The following is a 6,071-nucleotide window of genomic DNA, read 5'->3' on the forward strand; positions in this document are numbered from 1 at the left end:
CGAAGGGCCTGTACTGCGCTGTAATGTTCTATGTTCTATGTTCTATGAAGTGACTGGCCGCATCTTGTACTTTCCAAAATAGTACAAACTCTAAGCTGACCCATTTTGCCACATTTCCTCTCTCTTTCTCCCACCTTTCTCTTTCTATGTCTCTTACCTTGAGTTATGAAGTTTTATAATCCACTACGTCAAGCGAATTTTGGCTGTCTGGAAACAGCTTCTATGATGTTGGCTCCATGTGAAGCTGAAGGGGTTGGTAACCAACACCTGGATGGGTAGATATTTGTCTGAAGAAGGTTGTCTGTTCCACCTGGGCTTCAACATTTGGGTTCTCCAATGAATAAAACTCATCTTGAAATGCCAGTGATTTGAGGATTGACAACTGAAGTTTGTTGATGGAGAAAAATTTAGGAGGAAGTGTGAAAGCTGGGCCAAGAAGTGTAGTAGGGATGGCACGGTGGCTCGGTGGTTAGCACTGCTGCTCCACAGCGTCAGGGACCAGGGTTCGATTCCACCCTCGGGCGACTGCCTGTGTGGAGTTAGCGCATTCTCCCCGTGTCTGCGTGGGTTTCCTCCCACAGTCCAAAGATGAGCAGGCTAGGTGGATTGGCCATGCTAAATTGCCCATAGTGTTCAGGGATGTGTAGATTAGGTGGGTTACAGGGGGATGGGTTTGGGTGGGATGCTGTGAGGGTCGGTGTGGATTTGTTGGGCCGAAGAGCCTGTTTCCACACTGCAGGGATTCTATGAAATCTATGAGGAAAGTAGATGTGATGACTGGATGGGCCAGTGGTTGGCAAAGATAGTTCAGTATAGAGGACTGGGTGGTGTAGCAGTCATGTTTGTAGATTCAATACTTAGAAGCCAAGACTAATAGTCCAGTGATATGCAAGTTAGAATTCCACTGAAACTTGTTCTTTAAATAAAATCTGTTGGAAGTAGAAGTGACCACAAAAGCTATTGAATTGTCAAATTGTTCACTAATGTTCTGTAGAGAAGGAAAACTGCCACCTTGCCATACTGGTTTAGATGTGACTCTGGTCCCATACCAAAAAGAGGCTCAATTTCAAGTACCCCCTCCATTCATGTGGCATGGGGTGGCATGGGGCCATGTAAAGTAGAGGGGGTAGCTAGCCTGGCATCTTCCTGCCACCTGGAGCATCTTCCTGCCACCTGGAGCTGCCTCTCGTAATTTACCAGGTGAACAGGGGTCAAAGTCAGCAACCTACCCATTATATTTAAACTAATAACTCAAAACCTGGGGCAGCTGTGGGAAAAGGGCAGCTTGTAAATGAACAACATGGAAAAGTTTATTGGGGATGAGAAGTGCGAATGTGGAATTAATCACTTCTCGAGTAGTATCATTTAACTGGAATGAGTGAGCAGTGAATACCATGCTGCGTATAAACACAGGCCAACATGTAATTAAAGTCATAAAAGAGCAACCAAAATCCTTGGCTTGTACCTCGAGGCAAAGCTTAAGTAAGACAGAGTAATGTTGAACTTAAAGAAGACTTTACTTTGGCTACACCTGGACTGTTTAGTCAAGTTATAGGTACCCCATGGATGGGAGCTATTTAAACTCAATTAAAAAAACCCATGAGGTAAATATATCGGTATGCTATCAGGGATAAAGGAGCTACAATTCAGAAAGAGCAATTCTCACCTGGAGCTAAGAAGACTGAGTCATAGAGTCATACAGCATGGAAACAGACCCTTCAGTCTAACCAATCCATGCTGACTATAATCCCAAACTAAACTAGTACCACCTGTCTGTTATTGACCCATATCCCTCCAAACGTTTCTTATTCATGTACTTATCTAACTGTCTTTTAAATGTTGTAATTGTACATGCATCCACCAGACCCTCTAGAAGTTCATTCTACACACGAGCCACTTTCTGCGTAAAAGAAATAGCCCCTCACATCATTTTTAAATCTTTCTCCTCTCACCTTAAAAATGTGCAGCCTAGTCTTGAAACCCTGACCCTAGGGAAAAGACATCCGCCATTCGCTTTATCTATACCACTCGTTATTTTATAAACCTGTATAAGGTCACCTGAATCCATCAGCATTTTAACGAAAAGAACAGTGGAACATGAATTTACAGTATACTTTTCACAGTCTCCGAATGCTCTAAAGGATCAATCAGATACTTTTCAAGCGTAGCCACTGTTGAAATAAAGTGAATGAGGAAATGGCTGAATTGCCCCTTGTAATCACAAACAGCCATGAGCTAATACCCAGGTAATCCATTTGAATGAGTTTGGTTGAGGGACAGAATATTGGGAGAATTTCCCTGATCATGTTTGGAACAATGTTGAATGATCTTTACCATACACTTTCGAGAGTGTTGGTTAAAGGCTGTGTGCAGCACATTGATATCATTTAGTATTGGGATGGATGGAAAAGAAAGCAAACGCTTCCTTGAATCAGTTTGTTGGAAAAAGTGTTCAAAATATCTGCTGACTGTGCTGTTTAAATTTAGTTCCATCGCTGATACTTGGCTTCCAATTGCCAACATAAGGGCGATTTGAGCAACCACTTAGAGTCATAGAGATATACAACACAGAAACAGACCCTTCGGTCCAACTCGTCCATGCTGACAGGATATCCTAAATTAATCTAGTCCCATTTGTCAGCCTTTGGCCCTATCCCACCAAACCCGTCCTATTCATACACCCATCCAGATGCCTTTTCAATATTGTAATTATGCCAGCCTCCACCACTTCATCTAGCAGTTCATTTCATACACACAATATCATCTGTGTGAAAAATAGTCCCAGCCTGTTCAGCCTCTCCCTATTGTTCAAATCCTCCAACCCTGGCCACATCCTTGTAAGCCCTTTCAAGTTTAACAACATCTTTCCTATAGCAGGGAGACCAGAAGCTGTATTCCAAAAGTAGCTTTACCAATGCAATGGGAATGCAGTGGTATTATCGCTGGACTGTTAATCCAGAGACCCAAATAACGTTCTGGGGACTGGGGTTCAAATCCCACCATGGCAGATGGTGGAAGTTGAATTCAATAAAATATCTGGGATTAAGAATTTAATGATGACCATGAATCCATTGTTGATTGTCAGGAAAACCCATCTGGTTCACGAATGTCCTTTAAGGAAGGAAACTGTCATCCTTACCTGGTCTGGCCTACATGTGACTCCAGACCCACAGCAATGTGGTTGACTCTAAACTGCCCTCTGGGCAATTAGGGATGGGCAATAAATGCTGCCTAGCCAACGACACTCTCATCCCGTGAATGAATAAAAAAAATGCCCTGGGCAGCCGCAAGATGACCTCCCAACTCCTATATTCATTGCACTGACCACTTGAGAACAGATCTGAAATCTAAGTGCCTCCATACTCTGGCTGGACCAGTTCACAGAGTCTTCATGGACAGTGTTGGTACTTGTGCTCCATGTGAGCTTTTGGTTAAAGGGAACAGTCACTGAACAGCATTTTACCTCCAGGGACATTAGTCTACTCGCTGGATGGGAACAGTTCAAAGCAAAATCCTTTTGCTTACCATCTTGAGGGGTGGGCTGCATTAAAAGGTTTTGTACTCAATCTAGCCAATCAGTAGCAGACTGTATCAGTCTTCTCGGTCTCTGTTGCAGAGTTCCACTCGACTACAGTGCACAGAAGATCCAGTGTGAGGATTATTAAAGACTGCCTGTTGCATCGTGAAGTAACCATTTTCCTCTTTACTGAAGGCAGGATTGGTCCATATGGTTTACCCCATCACCCCCTTATAGTGCAGTGAACCTGGTTCCAGTGTAATGGGCCAACACAGCACCGTCCAACGCTGGCTGGCTCAGGTCCCCTCATTGAATTCCTGGCACACACAATGTTGAAATTGCTCAGGGCACTGCATTGGAAGTGTGAGAAATGGCAGCAGTTCAGGAAGGTGGGTTAGCAGGAGAAATCAATAATAAAACCTGAAAAACTCAGCAGATCTGGCAGCATCTGTGGAGAGAAAGCAAAGTTAACGTTTTGGATCCAGTGACCTTTCTTCAGAAATCTGTATTCATTTAAAGCAAACAATTAATTGAAATCTTTGTTACTAGTTCACATATGATGAGTTTCCTTTAAGTCATACGAAAAATTGGATGCAGCAGATGTCAGAAAGTTTTGGTCATTGTCATATGAACGAATTAATGAGAATTGACGTGGACAGCAAAGCCACGACCATGGATATTTAACCAATAAATGTTTACAATATCACTACTTTAGTTTAAAGCAAACAGGTTAATGCTGTATTGAAATGGGGTAATAGGCAGTTCCGATCTCAATCCACTGAAAGCTTAACCATTATTTACAGGTTTTAAGCTTAGTTGTTTTTAGTGATTGGACACACACACACATACACATACACACAAACAAACAGTATCTCACTCACACTTATACATACACAGTCTGTCACTTACATACACACACACATATTCACTTATATTCACATGTACTCTCTCACAAGCACTGGCACTCTCACACTCTCATGCACACATGTAAACACATTTGCTTACAATCATACAAAGTTGTATATACCCACACACGCACAAGCCCTAGACTCATGTGTCTTTTGAGATGGCTGATACCCACCCACTTTCACGTTTGAGGAATATTGTGCCTCTGGATTTTTCTGTCTCATTATTCTGCGTAACTGGATGCTTTCCCTCACCTAGGGCTGAACATTACTCTGGGGCTGGGATCCCTAATTCCTACTGTAAAAGTCCCAACTCCCCCCGCCTCGCCTGGCCATGCCACACCCCTCCCCCTCACCTGGGTGTCCCACCCCTGCCCTTGACTGCCTGTCCCACACCTCCTCTTGATTCGCCATCTCACATCAACAACCCCACCCCCACCAACCTTGGCTGCTCGTCCCACCCTCTTGGCTATCGACCTAAAACCTGACATTGGCGTGGACCTCCCACCTCCAGTTGGCAGCTCTCCTATCCCAACAGCATCCCTGGAAGTGGGGCTGTCCCAGAAGGAAGCAGGCTGGAACGGAGCCCAGCACCTGGGTGGGGTGCTCATTGGTTATGGAGGTGGTAAAGACAGGGCATGGGGAGGGGAATTATTGGGGCGGGGGGAACAGGAGTGGAAATACCTTAGGAGTCGGGAGGAGATGGTGGGGGGGGTGCTTTGACTGGCATGGTAGGCCTGAAAAAGAGGCATGCCCCCCAATTGATTCACCACCAGTTCCACTGGACACTTGGTAGTGATCTGCCCTGCACTGGGTAACATCCCAGCAAGATGCCAGAGGGTAGCTCATTATTAATTAGCCATTTGAGGACCTCAACTGGCTCATTGGTAAGTGTCTGCTCTGCTGTTGGTGATGTTGTAGGGGGACAGATAGAAGGTGGGCCTAGCTCAGCGACCCCCCCACCCCTCCGTTTACAAAAACTGTTGTCCTGTATCTGGATAGCTATTGGCACTTGTGTCTGTCGCAGACCAGCCAACGGATACAGCTCCTTCTGCCTTGCGTCCACGGATCATTTGACCAGTCGGATTGTCGAAGCCAAATACGTCGGACCTCGGCATTCCCTTCCTTGTTTGCCTGGCAATCCGTGCTTTCCATCTGAGCAGGAATTAAAACATAAATCTTGCCTCGTGAGCAAGGGTGATTTCCCAGAGGAACATCCCCTGCCTCTCGGGAATGCATGACTTCGAAAACTCCACAGCCCAGCCTCGAAAGAAAAGGAAAGATACTTCATTGAGAGGAAGTTGTTGCTGAGCAAACAGAGGGTCTGTTCGTGTCTGAGATGGAGAGCACGTGCCCTGTGAAACCAGCAAGAGGCAAACTGACCCTCTCCAACAGCTGCAGCAATGTTGAATTATGATTCTCATTGAACGTAAGCCCTGCTGTGTTTTATTTCTCTTTTTAAAAAAAACACCACATCACAGATTTCAAGCTTCAAGTGACACATAACCAGGTAGAATAACCCTGACCTTACATCGCGACTCACATTTGCACTGATGATCGATGTTCCTGCTCATTCAACACACACACATACACACATACACAAACACACACACACACACACACACACACACACACACACACACACACAC

The 6,071-nt window shown here is 44.9% G+C and overlaps 1 protein-coding gene across 1 annotated transcript in view; it reads right to left on the reverse strand.

Annotated features, from left to right (window-relative positions):
* ebf1a (EBF transcription factor 1a) overlaps window positions 1-6,071 on the reverse strand; it is a 392,441-nt gene that overhangs the window by 26,987 nt on the left and 359,383 nt on the right. The gene's annotated exons all lie outside the window — the stretch shown is intronic.

The sequence above is a fragment of the Rhincodon typus genome, chromosome 12 (assembly GCF_021869965.1).
Source record: "Rhincodon typus isolate 14 chromosome 12, sRhiTyp1.1, whole genome shotgun sequence".
NCBI classification, from domain to species: domain Eukaryota; kingdom Metazoa; phylum Chordata; class Chondrichthyes; order Orectolobiformes; family Rhincodontidae; genus Rhincodon; species Rhincodon typus.